Source organism: Salvelinus sp. IW2-2015, linkage group LG9 (genome assembly GCF_002910315.2).
Source record: "Salvelinus sp. IW2-2015 linkage group LG9, ASM291031v2, whole genome shotgun sequence".
Classification (NCBI taxonomy): domain Eukaryota; kingdom Metazoa; phylum Chordata; class Actinopteri; order Salmoniformes; family Salmonidae; genus Salvelinus; species Salvelinus sp. IW2-2015.
Window position 1 is genome coordinate 24,746,341 of NC_036849.1, and position 24,682 is coordinate 24,771,022.

At 45.0% G+C, this 24,682-nt stretch overlaps 1 pseudogene; it reads left to right on the forward strand.

The window, feature by feature from the left end:
- Window positions 1-24,682, forward strand: part of LOC111968858 (peroxidasin-like) — an 83,832-nt pseudogene that overhangs the window by 5,910 nt on the left and 53,240 nt on the right.

The following is a 24,682-nucleotide window of genomic DNA, read 5'->3' on the forward strand; positions in this document are numbered from 1 at the left end:
CCTGGCAGGTCCTGCTGAGGACTCTGGCAGGTCCTGGCTGAGGGACTCCTGGCAGATCCGGGCTGAGGGAGTCTGGCAGATCCTGGCTGAGGGACTCTGGCAGGTCCTGGCTGAGGGACTCTGGCAGGTCCTGGCTGAAGGGACTCTGGCAGGTCCTGGCTGAGGGACTCTGGCAGGTCCTGGCTGGACGGACTCTGGCAGGTCCTGGCTGGACGGCTCTGGCAGGTCCTGGCTGGACGGCTCTGCAGGTCTGGCTGCGCTGGCAGGTCCTGGCTGGACGGCTCTGGCTGATCCGGTCTGGCGGAAGGCTCTGGCTTGATCCGGTCTGGCGGAAGGCTCTGGCTGATCCGGTCTGGCGGAAGGCTCTGGCTGATCCGGTCTGGCGGAAGGCTCTGGCTGATCCGGTCTGCGGAGCTCTGGCTGATCCGGTCGGCGGAAGGCTCTGGCTGATCGGTCTGGCGGAAGGCTCTGTAGGCTCTTGGCAGACGGGCGGCTTTGCAGGCTCATGGCAGACGGGCAGCTTTGCAGGCTCATGGCAGACGGGCAGTTCAGGCGCCGTTGGGCAGACGGCAGTTCAGCGCCGCTGGGCAGACGGGCAGTTCAGGCGCCGCGGGGCAGACGGGCAGTTCAGGCGCCGCTGGCGACCGGCAGTTCAGGCGCCGCTGGGCAGTTCAGGCGCCGCGGGCAGACGGGCAGTTCACGCCGCTGGGGCGACAGATGGCTCAGACGCGCTGGGCAGACAGGCAGTGCAGCAGGCTTGGGCAGACGGCGACTCTGCCCTCGCTGAGGCGCACAGTAGGCCTGGTGGTCGGTATAGGCACTGGCTGCGCTGGAGAGGAGGAAAGCTCTGACAGCGCTGGACAGGTGGGAGCAGCTGGAGAGAGAACCCGGAGAGACAGCCTGGTGCGGGGGCTGCCACCGGTGGACTGGTACTTGGAGGTGGCACCGGATAGACCGGACCGTGAAGGAGGACACGTGCTCTTGAGCACCGAGCCTGCCCAACCTTACCAGGTTGAATGGTGCCCGTAGCCCTGCCAGTGCGGCGAGGTGGAAAGCCCGCACTGGGCTATGCTGGCGAACCGGGGACACCATTCGTAAGGCTGGTGCCATGTATGCCGGCCCGAGGAGACGTACTGGAGACCAGATACGTTGGGCCGGCTTCATTGACATCTGGCTCGATGCCCAACCTAGCCTCCAGTGCGCAAGGTGGAATAGCCCGCACTGGGCTAAGCACGCGTACTGGGCACCGTGCGCTTTACCGCATAACACGGTGTCTGACCAGTACGACGCTCTCTCACTCCACGGTAAGCACGGGGATTGGCTCAGGTATCCTACCCGGCTTTGCCACACTCCTCGTGTGCCCCCCCAAGAAATTTTTGGGGTCTGACCTCGGGCTCCCACCGCGTCGCCGCGCTGCCTCCTCATACCAGCGCTCCTGGGCTGGGCTGGCCTCCTTCTCCTCCCCGAGAGCGCGATTCTCTCCCACCTTAGCCCAGGGTCCTTCTCGTTGAATACTTGCTCCCAAGACCATAAATCCTGCTCGTGAGCTGTCGTTGCTGTCCATTAACCCGCTGCTTGATCTGGGTTTGTGGGTGATTCTGTAACGGCCGTCCCTCGGTGAGTGAGTAGACCAAGGCGCAGCGGGTGATGAATACATAATGTTTATTTGACAAGACGGAAAAACACGAAACGAAATACACTTGAATGATTAACAAAATAACAAAACGAACTAGACAGACCTAAACTATGAACTTACATGAAACGAGGAACACATAAACAGGAACGACCGAACGAACGAGACGAGACAGTACCGTGTGGTGCAAAATACACAGACACAGCGACAATCACCCACAAACAAACAGTGAGAACAACCTACCTTAATATGACTCTCAATTAGAGGAAAACGCAAAACACCTGCCTCTAATTAAGAGCCATACCAGGCAACCCAAAACCAACATAGAAACAGCAAACATAGACTGCCCACCCAAAACTCACGCCCTGACCATCACACACATACAAAACAACAGAAAACAGGTCAGGAACGTGACAAACACAGAGTGGCACATGGAATAAACAAGCAAACAAAATAAACAAGTCAATAGAAAAAAATTAAGTCTATATACAGTGTGTGCAAATGGCGTGAGGAGGTAAGGCAATAAATAGGCCATAGTAGCGAGGTAATTACAATTTAGCAGATTAACACTGGAGTCATAAATGAGCAGATGATGATGTGCAAGTAGAGATACTGGTGTGCAAAAGAGCAGAAAAGTAAATAAAAACAATATGGGGATGAGGTAGGTAGATTGGGAGGGCTATTTACAGATGGACTATGTACAGTTGCAGCGACCAGTTAGTTGCTCACATAGCTGATGTTTAAAGTTGGTGAGGGAAATATCTCCAGCTTCAGCAATTTTTGCAATTTGTTCCAGTCACTGGCAGCAGAGAACTGGAAGGAAAGGTGGCTATCGTGACCAGTGAGCTGATCACCACTGTTGCAAAGGGGTGTAGGCCTTTCACTATGAACTTGGTCATGACTAGGTGGCACTCATTCACCTTCTCCTCAGTCATCCTCCCACTAGCTGCCAGCGTGAAGGGGCTTTGGGCTTGTCTTTGGCTTGGACCAGCGGTATTAGAGGGAGGAGTGGGTTGGTTCATTGTAGCTGCAACTTTAACAAAAAAGTTGCAACATCTTTAAATGAGTGATTGAATTTATGAACGCACCCATAGCTAAACAATCAGCTGGCTAATGGTTCCTTTTGATCATGAACCGATGTTCTCATAATTGAGTTGACTCCATGTGTGTGCTCTAGACTGCTAGCATACATAGCTAACGTAGATCGGGCAACGAGAGATGAGCTACAAGCTAGGCAGTCGAAAACTGTGCTATTCTCTGCCTGTACATGATGCACTTTCCATAGATGTTTGGATAGATTGCTCGTGTTTCCGCCCTTACAAGCAAAAGTCTTGTTGCACTTGTGGCAATGAGCATTGTCAGCATCGACTCTGGTGAAGTGTAACCACACTTTTTAACGTTTAGTTCTCTCCGCCATCGTCACTAGTTAAGAGTTCTGTAGCGTGTGAGATCTCTCTTCTGGATTGGGAATAGCGAAAATGCATCATAGATGAATGTCTTCATCTTACTTCAAATTAGAAATGGTTGGTGAGATAAAATGTGCAAGTAATGTTTATGTAGCAATAATAAATAGGACATTTATTTCTTAATTTCTCCAGTACCGTAGGCAGAACCGATAACGTCGGAGCTTGTCGATACTACGGTCTTTCATAATTTAGCCCCGGGGCCCGTTTAATATCGTCTGCTTGTCTTGTAATTGTGAGGTTTATGTGGAGAATGTTTCTGTGACATTTAAGTGCATACCGGATTGTTACGGAATGTTTCCTTTTTGGTTCTTTCAAATTTAGATGTCTTGTCTGAAGCCTTACAAATAGTCTCTTGTTATTTATGTATACGTATATTAATTTCTCTGTGGTGCCCTGCATGTGTTGTCACATGGCCTGGCACCCACTGCAGAAATGTGTTAAACATTGTGAAAGTGAACCCTTATTATAAACACATGGGCAACGCCATGGCAAAGGGGAGTCTGTCCATTGTAAATGTGTCAATGTGCTAGCTCATAAAGTGGCTTGTTATGGCCTAGTTTGCCTCCTTTAAGTAATGTTTAGTATTCAAATGAGCTCCTTTATTAGCGTTTTCACTCTCACACCCTGTGGTGGATGTGGTGTTTTTAACGGAATTACTACAAACAAACCCTCTTGAAACTCTGTTCTGTATTAGACTAATACCGTTAAAGTAACATCAGAGATGAAATGTGAAGGCTCAGCCTTTGGTTCACTCTCACAGGCTATCAGAATTAATTTCAGGTCAAAGGTTTTGCTTTGTAGTTTGGAGAATCAACAAGTCAGTTTTTCACCTGATCTTCAGCGGAAACATGATAGTTGACAGGAGCAGCCAGAATCAGAGAAGTAGCTGCTGGGTGATCTGAACAGAGTGTGATAAGACAGACTGAGTGGTTAGAGGTTGACTGAGACACTGGGGGTTCAAAGCAGGATAGGGTTGAAGTTGAACTGTACAGCATGCTACAAGGCAGGGAACCTGCCGTCTATATAAGATGGTTTTGATTGGGTCTCCAGAGTGGCGCAGCGGTCTAAGGCACTGATCAGTGCTAGAGCCGTCACTACAGATCCGGGTTTGAGCCCAGGCTGTGTCGCAGCTGGCCACGACCGGGAAACCCATGAGCACAATTGCCCCAGCATCGTCCGGGTTAGGGGAGGGTTTGGGCGGTTGGGATGTCCTTGTCCTTAAGTGAGCAGTGTGTCAAGAAGCAGTGCGGCTTGGCGGGGTCGTGTTTCGGGGGACACATGGCTCTCAACCTTCGCCTCTCCCGAGTCCGTATGGGAGTGATGGGACAAAACTGTAACTATCAATTGGATATCACAAAATTGGGGAGAAAAAGGGGTAAAAAGTACAATAACAAAAAAAATACTAAAACTAAAAATGGTCTTGATTTGCGACTTAACATTTACGAGACTCCTTAGTCCTTAGAGCCCTACTGGGTAGATTTGGTCAGGCAGCCGACAGGGGGTTACCATTTCTCTTTCAATCCCTACTTAGAATAGAATATGAAGGACTATGTATATATGAATAGTGTGTAAATAGTATTTGTGTTGTCTCTTGGTGTCTTTCCAATATATGTCTCTTATTTTATTTATTTTATTATAATAAATGTTTAACAAAAAATATAAACATCTGTACTTCGTCATGTATTTGTCCGTAAAGTTTGTATATGAACTTTTTCAAAGATGCATACTTTCAGTTTTTTTGAGCTCACTTCATTTGCGCAAAAGAGGGAAGCCTTCGCTGCTGATGCTAGCACACACACAGATCAAATACACAGCTGGAACTCAGATTCAGGTGATGACATGTCCTAATAATTCAAAAGATTGTTCAGAAAAACAGGTGCTTTAATCGGCATATGCTTACTTCGATTATGACCTTACGCTGATTAACTTCTTATGGCTGCAGGGGCAGTATTGAGTAGCTTGGATGAAAGGTGCCCAGAGTAAACGGCCTGCTCCTCAGTCCCAGTTGCTGATATATGCATATTATTATTAGTATTTGATAGAAAACACTCTGACGTTTCTAAAACTGTTTGAATGATGTCTGTGAGTATAACAGAACTCATTTGGCAGAGAAAAACCTGAGAAGAAATCCAAACAGGAAGTGGGAAATCTGAGGTTGGTCGATTTTCATCCCAGCCCCTATTGAATACACAGTGGGATATTGGTTATGTTGCACTTCCTAAGGCTTCCACTAGATGTCAACCGTCTTTAGAAACTTGTTTGAGGATTCTGCTGTGAAGTGGGGCCAAATGAGAGAGGAATGAGCCAGGTGTTTGGCAGATTGCCACAGGCTCTGAGGCGCGGTCACGAGAGAGTTAGCTCTCGTTCCATTGCTTTTCTACAGACATAAGAATTCTCCGGTTGGAACATTATTGACGTTTTATGTTAAAAACATCCAAAAGATTAATTCTATACTTAGTTTGACAAGTTTCTACGGACAGTAACGGAACTTTTTGACATTTCGTCGGCAACTAGGGAACGCGCTTCATGACTTTGGATTTGTTTACCAAACGTGCTAACAAAAGTAGATCTTTGGACATAAATGATGGACATTATCGAACTAAATCAAACATTTAATGTGGAACTGGGATTCCTGGGAGTGCATTCTGATGAAGATCATCAAAGGTAAGTGAATATTTATAATGCTATTTGTGACTTCTGTTGACTACCCAATATGGTGGATATCTTTTCGGCTGCTTTGTTGTCTTACAGCTGTACTCAGATTATTGCATGGTTTGCTTTTTTTGAAATCTGACACAGCGCTTGCATTAAGGAGAAGTGTATCTATATTTCCATGTCTAACAATTGTATTTTCATCGACATTTATAATGACTATTTCTGTAAAATGATGTGGCTCTCTGCAATATCACRGGATGTTTTTGGAACTAGTGAACGTAACGCGCCAATGTATACTGAGATTTTTTGATATAAATATGCACTTTATCGAACAAAACATATATTTATTGTGTAACATGAAGTCCTATGAGTGTCATCTGATGAAGATCATCAAAGGTTAGTGGTTAATTTTATCTCTATTTGTGCTTTTTGTGACTCCTCTCTTTGGCTGGAAAAATGGCTGTGTTTTTCTGTGACTTGGCGGTGACCTAACATAATCATTTGTGGTGCTTTCGCTGTAAAGCCTATTTGAAATCGGACACTTTGGTGGGATTAACAACAAGATTACCTTTAAAATTGTATAAAATACATGTATGCTTGAGGAATTTTAATTATGAGATTTCTGTTGTTTGAATTTGGCACCCTGCACTTTCACTGGCTGTTGTCATATCATCCCGTTAACGGGATTGCAGCCATAAGAAGTGTTTAAGATAAGCAGAGTAAGGTGTTTACATGACTAATGTCATACTTGGCCTACTGCCATAATCAGTTTCATGTTGAATTATTAGCGTGCATGAAACGTACTGATGGCCTACAGCAGGGGCCTGAATGAGTGAGTTAGAGAGCGGGACAGACAGTCAGGGAGGGAGAGAAAAGAGGAGCGCCATTGTGTGGAATTTGCTGCAGTCAGGCTTTGTGAGGCGTTCAGTCTCTGCAGCATTATGGAATGCAAAGCCAGAAATCCGCAACGCTTTGCTCATTTGCACAGGGAGATTGTGCCGAAGATAGTTGTTGAAAGGAACCCTACTGGCCTCTCTCTTCCTGTGGCTGTCCTATAGGGGGTCGAGAGGGGGGGGGCAGCTTGGCTGCTGAATTCTAATGTTGTACAAGTGTTTTTGCAGCATTTCTCTAAAAAGAACATTGTCATAGCGTTATTACAGCATTGTTCCACCAAGGATGTCTCCTAAAAGTTAGATTCTCCCCTTGTGACTTGTTTCGGAGTTTTTATGCATGTACAGGAGGGGCTGTGTGTGCATAGTTGCAAATCAAGCATATCAATACTTTGTAGCCATGTTGTCAGTGAATGGTCTCATTGGAGGGAAATTGTCTGGTGCTGAAGTGGATTGCTTTTTTATGCCCTCATAATGAACCTTTATAATGCTTGATAAGATCTTTGTGACTGTTGGTAAGATAGATTCCTGGATGAAGACATTAAAGGATGTCAGAGAAGAAGACACAATACCCTGATAGAGAAAAGTGAATGGGGAATCCCTTTACTTCGAATGTCATCCCTGATTATGATCTCAGTCACGTCTCCTGTGTCTTTCTGTGCTGCTACACTGCCTGTGAAAGCTTTCTCTATTGAATGTCTGAGAAGCAGTCCAGGCTGTTGCATTGGCAATGGCCCTCAGGTCCTGTCGGTGCTCTGTCCAACTCCTTCAGGCTCTGTGGGATTCTACACTGCAGGATACAGACAGAGACTTATTAAAGAAAAGCTCCAACCATGTTTGGAGATTGAGATGGCCTTGTTCTTCGAGGTGGGGAGACTGCCATGTTCTTGTTTAACAATGTATGAGTCACGCACGCCCAGAGAGAGTCCTCGGCTGTCCAAGTTGGGCATGTGTCAGAAAGCTAAACAATCCCCTGACTGAGAGAGCGAGAGAGAGAGAGAGAGAGAGAGAGAGAGAGAGAGAGAGAGAGAGAGAGAGGTCTTTGGAGGTGGGGCAGAGAGAGAGACTTGGATTTTTCTGCAAGGACATACAGTACCAGTCAAAAGTTTGGACACACCTACTCATTCAAGAGTTTTTCTTTATTTTTACTATTTTCTACATTGTAGAATAATAGTGAATTAATCTAAACTATGAAATAACATGGAATAATGTAGAAACCAAAAAAGTGTTAAACATATCAAAAAAATAAATATATAATATAAATATTTGAGATTCTTCTAAGTAGCCACCCTTTGCCTTGATAACAGCATTGCACACTCTTGGCATTCTCTCAACCAGCTTCACCTGGAATGAGTTTCCATCAGTCTTGAAGGAGTTCCCACATATGCTGAGCACTTGTTGGCTGCTTTTCCTTCACTCGGTCCAACTCATCTAGAAACATCTCAATTGGATTGAGGTCAGGTGATTGTGGAGGCCAGGTCATCTGATGCAGCACTCCATCACTCTCCTTCTTGGTCAAATAGGCCTTACACAACCTGTTGAAAAACAAATGATAGTCCCACTAAGTGCAAACCAGATGGGATGGAGTATCGCTGCAGTATGCTGTGGTAGCCAGGCTGGTTAAGTGTGCCTTGAATTCTAAATAAATCACATACAGTGTCACCAGCAAAGCACCCCCACACCATCACACCTCCTCCATGCTTCACGGTGGGAACTACACATGCGGAGATCATCCGTTCACCTACTCTGCGTCTCACAAAGACATGGAGGTGGTGACCAAAAATATCACATTTGGACTCATCAGACCAAATGACAGATTTCCACCCGTCTAATGACCATTGCTTGTGTTTCTTGGCCCAAGCAATTATCTTTTTCTTATTGGTGTCCTTTAGTAGTGGTTTCTTTGCAGAAATTCGACTTTGAAGGCCTGATTCCCACAGTCTCCTCTGAAAAGATGATGTTGAGATGTGTCTGTTACATGAACTCTGTGAAGCATTTAGTTGGGCTGCAATTTCTGAGGCTGGTAACTCTAATGAACTTATCATTCAGCAGTGGTAACTCTGGGTCTTCCTTTCCTGTGATGGTCCTAATGAGAGCCAGTTTTATCATAGCACTTTTTGCGACTGCACTTGAAGAAACGTTGAAAGTTCTTGACATTTTCAGGATTGACTGACTTTCATGTCTTAAAGTATTGATGGACTGTCATTTCTCTTTGCTTATTTGAGCTGTTCTTGCCATAATATGGGCTATCTTCTGTATACCACCCGTACCCTGTCACAACATAACTGATTGGCTCAAATTCATTAATAGGAAATAAATTCCAAAAATTAACTTTAAACAAAGCACACCTTAATTGAAATGCATTCCAGGTGACTACCTCATGAAGCTGGTTGAGAGAATGCCAAGATTGTGCAAAGCTGTCATCAAGGCAAAGGGTGGCTACTTTGAAGAATCTCAAATATAAAATATATTCTGATTTTGTTTAACACTTTTTTGGTTACTACATGATTCCATATGTGTTATTTCATAGTTGTGATGTATTCACTATTATTCTACAATGAAGAAAATAGTAAAAAATAAGGAAAAACCCTTGAATGACTAGGTGTCTCCAAACTTTTCACTGGTTCTGTATACAGGATACAACCCTCCACAACATAACCTTCACTCCAAATCACATCTCCAAAACTACAATCTGATTTTCGAAGGATTTCTACAACCAAAGAATCTTATTTCCAAGCTAACAAACAGAAACCTGAAAACACCATCCAACCTGGAACTGATTGAGTAATGCTTAGTCTGAAACTACTTTTTTGCAACTTAATCTTGCACACAGACCATCCCCTTGCATGGCGCAGTGCTTTACTAGCACACTACCCCTCTGTMYYGGGGGGGGGGGGGGGGTGTTAGCAATGGAAACTCAGGATATTAGACAATGAGGACTGAGTCAGCCAATGTCAACCTGTACAAGTCTGGAACAGTAATGGTGCTGGGCAACCCCAAACAGTTTCAGCTGGACTTTCGCATAATCAAAGAGATAGCTTAGCTGGATAAGCTCTCTTGAGAAAGATACCCTCACCCTGAGCGTGTCAGACCAGACCTCTTCATTATACAACCTCCCAAGCAGAAAGTCAACCTCCCAGCACAGAGTACTACTCCCTCATTGAAATGAAGGATGAATTCACCCAGCTGGAGGTAAGGCAAGTGGAGCTGGAACAGCAGGTGAACACACTCCAGTCAGCACACTCCAACCAGCTCAAGAGAGAGCTGAGGAGAGATGGAGGTGGAGAGACATATCTGCACTATGGACTGTGGTGAGACACCATCAACAGGAGAAGAACAGAGCACTAGAGGAGAAGGTAAGAGTGCTCGAGGAGTAGTTGAGAACGATGCCGTGTGACAGAGAACAACCCATTAGAGAGCTGGCCACCCCCTCAGAGTAGCCACCAGAACAGCCCACTTCAGACCCTGACCAAAGTCTTGAACACCACAGCAGAACAGTCCACCCCAGAACCTGACCATAGCCTCAACATCACAGCAGGACAGACAAATGAAGAACCCTGAGCCCAGGGGATCCCACCCCCTCTGAGCACCCCCCCTTTCAACCATTCTGATAGTCCTCCTGACAAACCCCCACACCCACTGAGGACATTCTTATGGACTCAATCGGGAAATATATACAAGAAAATAATAAGAATTTTTTTCCCAAACACACAGTGTCTAAACTCTGGTGTCCAAACACAGAGCGCGCCCTAGACCTTCTGTCTGAGGACCAACTAGGGTCACCCAGCCACATAATAATACACACAGCCACAAACAACCTGAGATCACAGCAGGAAATGGTGGCCACAGCACTCGAGCAACAGATCAACAGACACCCCGCCCAGACCAGCGAGACACTCTCCCAGACCTGCGGGACCCTCCCCCCGGACCTACACCTAGAGGACCCACAACGAGAGGACCAACATCCAGACTACAGCACCACCAGCCACATCCACATCCACACCCCCACCCCAACCAATTATCACTCCCCCAAGTCAACCATGCCCATACCCCATTTAGGCCCCCTCAGATCAGACCTCTGCCCCTCCTGCCCACCCCATGCCCCCCACTCCCTCAAAGAGGGCAGCACCTAGATCTTCTGCACAGATTCTGTCAGACCTGGGCCCTGACAGTAAATCTCAGTAATACACAAATAATGGTGTTCCAAAAAAGGTCCAGTTGCCAGGATCACAAATACACATTCCATCTAGACACCGTTGTCCTAGAGCACACAAAAAACTATACATACCTCGGGCTAAACATCAGCACCACAGGTAACTTCGGCAAAGCTGTGAAGGATCTGAGAGACATGGCAAGAAGGCGAGAAGGGCCTTCTACGCCGTCAAAGGGAATATAAAATTTCACATACCAATTAGGATCTGGCAAAAAATACTTGAATCAGTTATAGAACCTGTTGCCCTTTATGGTTGTGAGGTCTGGGGCCTGCTCACCCACCAAGAATTCACAAAATGGGAATTATCAATATCCAGAAAAGAGCCGTTAAATTCTACAAGCACCTAAAAGGAACCCATTCCCAAACCTTCCATAACAAAGCCATCACCTACAGAGAGATTAACCTGGAGAAGAGCCCACTAAGCAAGCTGGTCCTGTGGCTCTGTTCACAAACAGAAACAGACCCCACAGAGCCCCAGGACAGCAACACAATTAGACCTAACCAAATCATAAGAAATAAATAATAATTACTTGACATATTGGAAAGAATGAACAAATAAACTGAGCAAACTAGAATGCTATTTGGCCCTAAACAGAGAGTACACAGTGGCAGAATACCTGACCACTGTGACTGACTCAAACTTAAGGCTCAGTGAGCATAGCCTTGCTATTGAGAAAGTCTGCCATAGGCAGACCTGGCTCTCAAGAGAAGACAGGCTATGTGCACGCTGCCCACAAAATGAGGTGGAAACTGAGCTGCACTTTCTAACCTCTTGCCAAATGTATGACCATACTAGAGACACATATTTCCCTCAGATCCACAAAGAATTCGAAAACAAACCCATTTTTTATAAACTCCCATATCTATTGGGTGAAATACCACAGTGTGCCATCACAGCAGCAAGATTTGTGACCTGTTGTAAATACAACCCATATTTATATTTATTTATTTTCTCTTTGTACTTTAACTATTTGCACATAATATGACATTTGAAATGTCTTTATTCTTTTGGACCTTTTGTGAGTGTAATGTTTACTGTTAATTTGTATTGTTTATTTAACTTTTTTTTATTATCTTCTTCACTTGCTTTGGCAATGTTGACATATGTTTCACATGCCAATAAAGCCCTTAAATTGAAATTGAAATTGAATTTGAATTGAGAGTGAGTGAGAGAGAGAGAGCGAGAGAGAGAGGAGGGGTTCACACATGGCACTCAGATGCTAGAGCTGGAACTGAAGTTGGAGATGTCCCAGCCACTCCCTTAGTGCCTCACAGATTAGGGTTTGCGTTGCACAGGCTACAGAGCCTTTTTGCAAATGTACTTTTGCGTGTGGATTGCCAACGACCTTGCTAAGTGGAACTGTACTCATGCAGCCATGATGCCTGCCGTTCTACCCCACTCATAGCCAGGCCTTTCCATACTGACAGAGAAAATGGGTTTTGAGCGGGAAAGCTGCTGTCTTCCTGGCGTTGGTGGGAATCACAGCCGTCCCTTGTTATCAAGCCCAGGGCTCTTATCGGCCATTTGCTCATTTCAACTGCGGAATGGTTGAGTTTGGATGGGCAGCCAACCAACAAGAAGCAAGAGCACTGAGCAGCATCCTGTTTCCAAGTGTTGTCGCCATGTACATTGTGTCATCTCTTGTCTCCAGTCCTCTCCAACAGTGTGTTGACTCAATGCAGCACATGTGGCAAGGCATACATGATCTCACAATATGTATTTTGCAGTTCCAAGTCTCAAAGAGATGTGCTTCTTTGTGGGAAACTCTGTTTTTAGGGTAAGGCAGTAAATGAATAGCTTTTAACATTCATGTATGACTGATCAAAGTCCTTAGTCACTAAGAACCCTCGACAAGGATATCACAGTTCTAACATGTACTACACGCCGAAGGGGGTTAAAGATATCACAGTTCTAACATGTACTACACGCCGAAGGGGGTTAAAGATTATTATCTATCTATCAATCTTTGACTACACGCGATGGGGCTAAAAGATATCACAGCTTCTAATATTTACTATACGCCGAAGGGGTTAAAGATAGTCACCAGTTCTACATGGCAGGTAGCGTGAGCGTCTATCGTGGGCGCGAAGAGGAAGGTAAAGATATCACAGTTCTTAACATGTACTACACGCCGAAGGGGGTTAAAATATATCCAGTTCTAACATGTACTACACGCCGAAGGGGGTTAAAGATACACAGTTCTAACATGTACTACACGCCGAAGGGGGTTAAAATATCACAGTTCTAACATGTACTACACGCCGAAGGGGGTTAAAGATATCACAGTTCTAACATGTACTACACGCCGAAGGGGGTTAAATATATCACAGTTCTAACATGTACTACACGCCGAAGGGGGTTAAAGAATTCACAGTTCTAACATGTACTACACGCCGAAGGGGGTTAAATATATCACAGTTCTAACATGTACTACACGCCGAAGGGGTTAAATATATCACAGTTCTAACATGTACTACACGCCGAAGGGGGTTAAAATATCACAGTTCTAACATGTACTACACGCCGAAGGGGGTTAAATATCACAGTTCTAACATGTACTACACGCCGAAGGGGGTTAAATACACAGTTCTAACATGTACTACACGCCGAAGGGGGTTAAAGATATCACAGTTCTAAATGTACTACACGCCGAAGGGGGTTAAAGATATCACAGTTCTAACATGTACTACACGCCGAAGGGGTTAAAATATCACAGTTCTAACATGTACTACACGCCGAAGGGGGTTAAAGATATCACAGTTCTAACATGTACTACACGCCGAAGGGGTTAAAGATATCACAGTTCTAACATGTACTACACGCCGAAGGGGGTTAAAGATATCACAGTTCTAACATGTACTACACGCCGAAGGGGGTTAAAGATATCACAGTTCTAACATGTACTACACGCCAAGGGGGTTAAAGATATCACAGTTCTAACATGTACTACACGCCGAAGGGGGTTAAAGATATCACAGTTCTAACATGTACTACACGCCGAAGGGGGTTAAAGATATCACAGTTTCTAACATGTACTACACCCGAAGGGGGTTAAAGATATCACAGTTCTAACATGTACTACACGCCGAAGGGGGTTAAAGATATCACAGTTCTAACATGTACTACACGCCGAAGGGGTTAAAGATATCACAGTTCTAACATGTACTACACGCCGAGGGGGTTAAAGATATCACAGTTCTACATGTACTACACGCCGAAGGGGTTAAAGATATCACAGTTCTACATGTACTACACGCCGAAGGGGGTAAAGATATCACAGTTCTAACATGTACTACACGCCGAAGGGGTTAAAGATATCACAGTTCTAACATGTACTACACGCCGAAGAGGGGTTAAAGATATCACAGTTCTAACATGTACTACACGCCGAAGGGGTTAAAGATATCACAGTTCTAACATGTACTACACGCCGAAGGGGGTTAAAGATATCACAGTTCTAACATGTACTACACGCCGAAGGGGGTTAAATATATCACAGTTCTAACATGTACTACACGCCGAAGGGGGTTAAAGATATCACAGTTCTAACATTGTATAACACGCCGAAGGGGGTTAAAGATATCACAGTTCTAACATGTACTACACGCCGAAAGGGGTTAAAGATATCACAGTTCAACATTGTACTCAACGCCGAAGGGGGTTAAAGATATCACAGTTCTAACATGTACTACACGCCGAAGAGGGTTAAAGATATCACAGTTCTAACATGTACTACACGCCGAAAGGGGTTTGGATTGTCTTCCTGTGATATGTTTTTCCATAATTCTTTCACATGTGCTCTTGTGGGCTACAGGTGCTGAGCCAAGTTTTATATCCGCTTGAGTTCAAGTGCTGTGGTCTCTGTATATGTTCTACAGGAGGATTAGGATGGCCTATTCCACTCCATAAGGCCCCAGTCAGTAGCACTACATCTCTGAATCCTCAACAGTGTGGTAGGAATCTGAAGGAATGTTTCATCTGTCGATGACAATTCATCACTGACGAGAGATAGGACAAAATGTCCCGCTTATGGGACAAGTTAAAGTTCATCCTCACTGCCCCATGCACTGTATAGCTTTCACAGATCAGAGATTACTTAGAGAAAAGGGAGGAAGGTTGGGTTAAATGCGGAAGACACATTTCAGTTGAAAGCATTCAGTTGTACAACTGACTAGGTATCCCCCTTTCCCCCAATCATTGGTTTTGGTTTGGCATACATTTTAAAGTGAAAATTGTAATCTCAGTATTAATCTGTTACTGTGGAATTGCCCTCCTCTATCTGACATGGTAAACTAATTTACCGCTGCGATCACAATACCATATTGTTTGCCGGTTGTTAACCATAGTCCCCAAAACAACTGGTGGCTATTTGAGAAAGGATATTTTCTGCCATTAATGTAAGAAGAATTGCAGGCCTACTAGTGAATATGAGTGATTGCAGGACTGCTGTTTAGATTCTACTGTAGGAACTTTTGGTTCTCCTATGGCCGTATCTGGCCTGATTGGGGTTTCTTTATGTGTTCCACTACGTTGGGAAACACACTCCATACTACTATACGGTTAGGATACGGACACTTTAGGGGACAAGTGCTTCTGTTAACAAAGGCATCATTCATCCAACACAATCAATAGTTGGTGTAGTCTGGTGAAAGGCTAATTCTGTGGGATATTAGGCCTACCTGATCGTGATGTGTGGGTGTAATCTGGTGAAAGGCTAATTCTGTGGGATATTAGGCCTACCTGATCGTGATGTGTGGGTGTAATCTGGTGAAAGGCTAATTCTGTGGGATATTAGGCCTACCTGATCGTGATGWGTGGGTGTAATCTGGTGAAAGGCTAATTCTGTGGGATATTAGGCCTACCTGATCGTGATGTGTGGGTGTAATCTGGTGAAAGGCTAATTCTGTGGGATATTAGGCCTACCTGATCGTGATGTGTGGGTGTAATCTGGTGAAAGGCTAGTTTTGTGGGATATTAGGCCTACCTGATCGTGATGTGTGGGTGTAATCTGGTGAAAGGCTACTTTTGTGGGATATTAGGCCCACCTGATCCTGATGTATCTGAGACAAACAGCCATAAATGCTCCCTCTGTATTTCAGGCCTGACCTATTTTTGCCCTTCCTTTTTTCCCATAAATACATACGACTTGAGAATGTCGTTGTATGCATAGACAGGCTGATGTCATAGCCCCTTTTACATCAGCTAAAATAGCGGACCTATTAGGATGTCAGATGAACTGGAATTCCCATCTCCGGTTTTATATCTATGGTTGTATGTCTAACTGTTTTGGAAAGCTTTGTAGTAGGTACTGTAAACTTTAGGGATTATCATCCAAGTGCTTGGAATAGATCATGTGTGCTTGATGGATAGGTACACTTTGCCATTTATTTGAACTTTCACAACTTTCTTGTTTACCTCTACATAAGTCTCTCAGGGCAATCCATCAGTCTTTTCTCCCAAACACTTTTCAGCAGCCTTCCTTCATCTGGTTCTAGTGTCTTGTTCTTCTAACTTTTTCCAGCCCCCAGAGCCCCCTGTGCCTTCCTCTCCTTCCCCTTCTTCTCCCTCCTTCCCTGGGCCTGGAGGAGTGGGGGCAGCCCCTGTTCCAGCATGCCTTGGCAAAGCTCTTCACTCCCTGACTCACAGGATTTATTTATTTTATTTTATTTAACCTTTATTTAACTAGGCAATTAAGAACACATTCTTATTTACAATGACGGCCTACCAGAAGGCGAAAGGCCTCCTGCGGGGACGGGAGCTGGGATTAAAAATGTAAATTAAAATATAGGACAAAGCACACATCACAACAAGAGAGACACCACATAAAGAGAGACCTAAGACAACAACATAGCATGGCAGCAACACATCGAAAACACAGCATGGTAGCAACACAACATGGCAGCAGCACAACATGGTACGAACATTATTGGGCACAGACAACAGCACAAAGGGCAAGAAGGTAGAGACAACAACACATCACGCAAAGCAGGACAACTGTCAGTAAGAGTGTCCATGAGTCTTTGAATGAAGAGATGGGTCTCCCCTTCAGGGCACACAACTTCACCAACAGTTATCTTCCATCTATAAACACCAGCTTTGTTGCTACAGTGTGAATTCATAGAATGGAAAAATATTTTTCACCCTCATATTCTACTGCATCTGTTGTATTTTGTCAGGAAGGAGAGTACAGCTGTTGTATTTTATCAGGAAGGAGAGTACAGCTGTTGAAAAGTACAGCTGTTTTGGGTTTGATGTGGTCCGTTATGCTTGCATTTCTTATTCTATGGAGTTTGAAATATGACTAAAAGAACACAATAGACACAGAAATAATTTGCCACTAAATTCTCACGTTTCCAAATTAAACAATGTTATGTAACTTGACTTCTGTTGAGGTTGGGGCCTGTAGATGGTAGGATATCAGAGCAGTGTTTCTGATATTGATACAGACAGTGACTGGTGCTCAGCTGGCTTCCTGCTCTTCCTGCTCTAACCAGTGGTGCACTCAGCCTTTGTTGAAGTTCCTATATGAAGGGATGTGAGTATATAAAAAGCTGAGCTCTATAGTTGGATCCACATGCAGGAGTTTTACAGAGTGAGTGAACAATAAACATTTCACGTGCTATGAAATCAGGTGGCTTTGTTTTTTGGCTGACATTTTCACAGAAACATGAGAAAGTAAGACATTCTGGAATGTCCAGTTTTTATGATTTGGCCCTCAGTGACTGTTGTGCATGTGGTAACTAGGCAACATTAATACAAAGCAAATACAGACCAGAAAGTGAATAAGAACCCATGCGCTGAAAAGTAGACTGTCATAGAGAACACCACGTCAACAAAGGTGAAAGAGAATAGACACAGAACACACATCTTTACTGACGTAGTAGAAATACAATTTGAATTCTTCAAATCCTTTATCAGCATATTCTATCCCAAACCCTTGACTTTACTCCTAGTTACCCACTCAGCAACACTTACAGGAATCATCATTGGAATCACTTGACACTGTCTGGCCAAAGTCTAACTGGTATCTCTCTGTTAGCGTATTGTGACCTGGAGTCAGTCAGAGAATGTTAAGGTCAGTCCAGAGTAGCTGATGAGAGTGAATTCTATTGTTTATAGTTGAATCTGGGTAGCAGGGTGGTTGATCTAGGATTCCCTCTCCTAACCATTGAGATAAAGCCTATCTGTGTTGTGACTCCAACACTGTCTTGTCTTGACATTGTTAGTGTGGCTGGACTATGTCTCCTAGTTCTCAGCAAGCCATGTTGAGTCAGAGGCTTGCGGACTGTAGTTGTTATGGTCTTTGTTGTTGTCACGTTCGTTATAAGGATTAAAAGAATGAAACACTGAACAAACTAACAAAATAACAAAACGAACCGCTATACGAATAGTGCAGACAGGCAACTAAACATAGAACAAGATCCCACAAACACCAAAGGGAAATGGCTACCTAAATATGATCCCCAATCAGAGACAACGATAAACAGCTGCCTCTGATTGGGAACCATATCAGCCCACCATAGACATACAAATCACCTAGACCTACAAAAACACTAGACATACAAAAAACCCTAGACAATACAAAAACTAGCGTACCCACCCTAGTCATTTCCCTGTCTCTTATACACATCTAGATGTGTATAAGAGACAGCCGTACTGGACTGTGGAAGCGCACTGGAGGCCTGATGCGTGGTGCCGGAACTGGTGGTACCGGGCTGATGACACGCATCTCAGAGCGAGTGCGGAGAGGAGGCACAGGACGTACTGGACCTGTCTCTTATACACATCTAGATGTGTATAGAAGCGCACTGGAGGCCTGATGCGTGGTGCCGGAACTGGTGGTACCGGGCTGAGGACACGCACGTCAGGGCGAGTGCGGGGAAGAGGCACAGGCCGTACTGGACTGTGGAAGCGCACTGGAGGCCTGATGCGTGGTGCCGGAACTGGTGGTACCGGGCTGAGGACACGCACCTCAGGGCGAGTGCGGGGAAGAGGCACAGGCCGTACTGGACTGTGGAAGCGCACTGGAGGCCTGATGCGTGGTGCCGGAACTGGTGGTACCGGGCTGAGGACACGCACGTCAGGGCGAGTGCGGGGAAGAGGCACAGGCCGTACTGGACTGTGGAAGCGCACTGGAGGCCTGATGCGTGGTGCCGGAACTGGTGGTACCGGGCTGATGACACGCATCTCAGAGCGAGTGCGGAGAGGAGGCACAGGACGTACTGGACTGTGGAGGCGCACTGGAGGTCTGATGCGTGGTGCCGGCACTGGTGGTACCCGGTTGGGAACACGCATCTCAGGGCGAGTGCGGAGAGGAGGCACAGGACGTACTGGACTGTGGAGGCGCACTGGAGGCCTGATGCGTGGTGCCGGAACTGGTGGTACCGGGCTGATGACACGCATCTCAGAGCGAGTGCGGAGAGGAGGCACAGGACGTACTGGACTGTGGAGGCGCACTGGAGGTCTGATGCGTGGTGCCGGCACTGGTGGTACCCGGTTGGGAACACGCATCTCAGGGCGAGTGCGGAGAGGAGGCACAGGACGTACTGGACTGTGGAGGCGCACTGGAGATCTGGAGCGTAGAGCTGGCACAATGCATTCTGGCTGGATGCTCACTTGAGCCCGGCAAGTGCAGGGCGCTAGCACAGGATGCACTGGGCTGTGCAGACGCACCGAAGACACAGTACGCAGAACCGGCGCAGGATATCCTGGTCCAAGGAGGTGTACTGGAGACCAGGAGCGCTGGGCCGGCACCATCCGTCCTGGCTGGATGCCCATTCTAGCCCGGCAAATGCGAGGAGCTGGAATAGAGCGCACCGGGCTATGAATGCGAACTGGAGACACCGTGCGCATCACTGCGTAACACGGTGTCTGACCAGTTACACGCTCCCCATGGTAAGCACGATGAGTTGGCTCAGGTCTCCAACCTGACTCAGCCAATCTCCTCGTGGTCCCCCCCCCAAAAAATGTATTGGGGCTGCCTCTCGGTCTTCCTTGCTAACCGTGTCCCCTTGTATCGTCGCCGTTCCTCCTGCGCTATCTCCACCTGCTTCCATGGCAGGGTCTTGTCCCCTGCCATTACCTCCTCCCAGGTCCAGGATGTCCTCCACTCATCTTTTTCCCGGGCCCAGGATGTTCGCTCCTCATTAACACGCTGCTTGATCCTTTTGTGGTGGGTTCTTCTGTTACGTTCGTCATATGTATGCATACCACGCTGCACCTTGGTCTCCTTCATATGACGAACGTGACAGTTGTTGGCCTTTACAGCGAGGCTATCTGCTCTTTGTTGAGGGTCAAATGACTTAGAGGCTAAGTTCCACAAGCGTAATTTCATTGTTTAGAAATGTTCACATTTCACTGAATTAGATTACGTGCGTCTAGCTCTAAATTCCACAGTATTTTAGTTAGGTGTTATAGGCCTATCATGATGTCATTTGTCATAATGGGTGTGAGTGGTTAATGGCATGACATGATATCGTCTTTAAGCCTTTACAATGAGAGGTTCAAGTAAAGTGATAAGCTACTAAACTCCCTCATCTCTCTTAATTGTTACCTTTAAGGCAAATGTTAAGTGAACCTATAATATGTGCCACTGGTTAAAGCTTGATAAATGGCATTCCTGTGATATGAATAATGTGGCTATTATTCGTCCTTTATAATGAAAGTGATTCCTAAGAGATTCCTAAGTGATTTGGATACATATGTATGTACGGTGTACTGTACTCATTGTACCAGCCTGTTTCCTCATAGACATTATCCAGTAAAATATTTGTCATGGTAATGATTGGTTTGACAGACTCGATTGCCCCGGTGTTGTTAATGACTGTGTTCTTCCTGTTTTTCCCTCCATAGAGACCTGAGGTTCAACAAAATCAAGGACTTGCAGCCCGGCTCCTTCAGACGGCTAAAGAACCTCAACACACTGTAAGTCTCCCTCCTCTCCTCTCCGATTTCTTAAGTGTTTTACAGCGAAAACACAATATAGCATTATATTAGCTTACCACAATAGCCAGAAACACAAGCCATTTACCAGCAGCAAAGGTTAGCGATCGTAACAAACCAGCAACAGATATATAATTTTTGACTAACCTTCATAAACTTCATCAGATGACAGTCCTGTAACATCATATTACACAATGCATATAGGGTTTGTTCGAAAATGTGCATATGTAGCGGCACAAATCGTGGTTATACAATGTGATTAGTAGCCAAACTTCAAGCAATCTGTCCGGCGCCATCTTGGAGAGGCACCTAATCTAATCAATAACTAATCATAAACTTGACTAAAAAATACAGGTTGGACAGCAAATGAAAGATACATTAGTTCTTAATGCAACCGCTGTGTTAGATTTTTAAAATTAACGTTACTACGACATACAGCGTGCGTTAAAGCGAGACCGCACCGAAATTAATGGCGGAATAGTAGTTTTACATTTTTCAACAGAACCACGAATTACCATCATAAATAGTTCTTACTTTTTGATGAGCTTCCATCAGAATCTTGGGCAAGTTGTCCTTTGTCCATAATAATCGTTGCTCGGCTGTAGAATGTTGTCTTCAACCGTGTAATTAGCAGCAAACATTAGCTATGTGGCCCAGACATGCCCAACTCTTCAAAACGCAGGACAAAGAAAATTCCGAAAATCGCAATATACTCATATAAACTGATATAACTCGGTTTAAAATAACTACGTTATGATGTTTCTAACACCTATATCGAATAAAATCAGAGCCGGATATATCTAACGCCGATAACGTGAGCTTRTCAGAATGCCATCCTGAGGTCTGRRTTGCGRCATGYCGAACGWTGAAAAGGGTGCACCCCTCGTGCCAAGCCRATTTATACMGCCTCAGATCTYCCTAGCAACKCCATTRCAATTCTCAACGCTTGCTGACATCTAGGGGAAATCGRATGCAGTGCTTGTCGACCAATAGAATAATTGCAAATTAWTTAACTGACCCAGGAACAGAGTMCCCYATTTCAGATTTCTCACTTCCTGACAGGAAGATTGCTCCAACTCGAGTTCTGTTTTACTCACAGATATAATTCAAACGGTTTTAGAAACTAGAGAGTGTTTTCTATCCGATAGTAATAATAATATGCATATTGTACGAGCAAGAATTGAGTACGAGGCAGTTTAATTTGGGAACAAATTTTTTACAAAGTCGAAATGGCCCCCCCTATTGACAAGAAGTTTTAAACTGAGTGTTCAAATATACACTAATGCAATCGGCACTCATCAGGAGTCGACTACTCCTGTAAGCCCCATCTCTTCCCAGAAGCACCCAGTTCTCTTTGTCTATCTTTTGTCCCGAGACTCTGAAACACGTCACAGCATTAGTTTTTCCTGGAAAGTTCTGCAATCCTGCGTACAGTCAGTCAGTCAGTCAGTCAGTCAGTCAGTCAGTCAGTCAGTCAGTCAGTCAGTCAGTCAGTCAGTCAGTCAGTCCACAAACACGGACACCGAGTGGCAAATTCTTGCTCTCTATTCTGCTGTTGTTTCACACATGTAGGTTACCTCATAATCTGGTAGGAATGTATTTTTCCCCTTCAATCTCCCAGCCGTCTATCATGTGTCAGCCCTGCCAGCCTGCTAGTCTACAGCCAGCCATGTGGCAGGAATCAGCCAATGAGCCTAGTGCCTCTGAATATGAAGGGTAGGGAAGGTAATGTCAAAGCAGAGAAAGCTCAGATGAGATTTTCCGACAGTAGCAGACCACCTGCTAGCCATGTAGTCTGTGGAGTTCCATATTTCACGGCTTTAATCTCTGTCTCACAGACTGAAGAATAGCATTGTGTCTGAAACCTGCTGGGAGACTGTCAGGCAGACAGAAATAGATGTCTGGCTCTTATGTGAAGGAAAGACTGCAGTTAGGGGCCTGCTGCCTGTCTTTTTCTGCTTCGGCCTCTGACAGACTGTACCTACACTTAGAAAAAAGAGTTCCAAAAGGGTTCTTTGGCTGTCCCCCTGGAAAACCCTTTTTGCTTCCAAGTAGAACCCTTTTGGTTCCAGGTAGAACCATTTTGGGTTCCATGTCGGACCCTCTGTAGAAAGGCCAAATGTGTTCAGGAAAAAGAGCTAGGTGAGGACTTAGGAGGCATGTTTTGCCCAAGTAATGTTCTGCTTATACATATCATATTATTTTCCAAAACGTATTTCTTTGCATTAATGCCAGTTTCTAGTGCATTGAGTTAAGGGATCGCCAACTCAAGATTTTGCTATGTTATAGAAAGTCTATGACAGCCATTATTGATCCTTGTCCAGATTATACCCCATAGACCTGAAAGCCATTAGAAATGCAAGACAAATTGTGACAGTGTGTAGGAATCAAACCAGATGCTTCATAGAATAGCCACAGTGTAGTGTGGCAAGGATGAAGGATCTCACATATACTATGTACTCTGAAAGTTGAACTGTGTTTAGACTGGCATTGGCCTAGCATTAGATCATGACACAGCAATATGTCAGTATGGACCACTTTAAAGTTGTATCTACTAGTCTGCACAGATGCACTTTGTGTAAGTCTAATAGTCCACTGGGAGGTCATTATTAATGGCCATTCTCTTGACTTTACAGCCTCCTCAACAACAACCACATCAGACGGATCCCCAGAGGAGCCTTTGAAGACCTGGAAAACCTCAAATATCTGTGAGTTGTTATGCCTTTATGTCAATGTTATTCTCTTCTGGATGTCAAGTCACAGATGGATTGGTTTCATTGAAACAGTGTTTCATTGAAACAGTGTTTCATTGAAACATTGAAACAGTGACATTTTGCTCGGACAGGCTCAATAGGCAAAAGGTTGTAGTTCAAGTTTCACTCTTCGCCTTGTCGGCTGATGATAAAGCATGACAAAACCTGTCTCGGGCTTGTGTCTGGAAACACAAACACACTCTGTGGCTGTAAACTGGACATTGCTAGACTGCTTAGTCAGAACAGAAAAAAGTGTGTTAGTATGGTACAGGAAATGAAGTAAGACAAAAAAAGAACCCCATTATCTAATCCTGTGAACTTATCTGTCTGCATGTGGTGACCTGAAGGCAATGAGGAGAACAGAGGTAGGCTTGAGCAGCAGGCAGGCAGCACATAGCCTTGGGTTGCTGCAGTATGGTTTAGTCCTTGTGTTTGTGAGTCACTGCCTATTATAACCCCAGCGCCTGTCAGTTATGTCTGTGTTTACATTCACATARGGTACATATGTCTGAAATGTCTGGCTCTCTAGTCTCCCCACCTACTCAGTCTCATATACCCCCTGCATTTCCCTCAATGAACCTTCTCCTCCCCTCCTCTACTTGGCCCTGGGTTAGATAACTCAGACCTGCAGCTCACCAGGCTGACTTTTTTGGTTGGCTGTCCTGTAGATAATTTCTTTGTCTTTACTCATACCTGATGATGGATACATTCATGAGAATAACTTGAGACAGACTAATGAGGTCAGGGCCTACTTTGGTGTGTGTATTGTAGATACTTATATTTAAAATACTGTGGAATGCATGCATAGCATGTCCGGAACTACCATCGGTCCATCTGTTTTGTAAAGTAATTTTTTGTAGATAGTATGATGGTCACAGTTCTGCTTAGTCACCTCAAACATGTCAGACAAACAATATTTCTGATGCTAGCTGGTCATCTACTGTAGAGGAGGAGGGGAAAGCTGGGGATGTGTCAGTCACACACACACATACCTACACATATACACACACACACATACCTACACATATACACACACACACACATACCTACACATATACACACACACACATACCTACACATATACACACACACACATACCTACACATATACACACACACATACCTACACA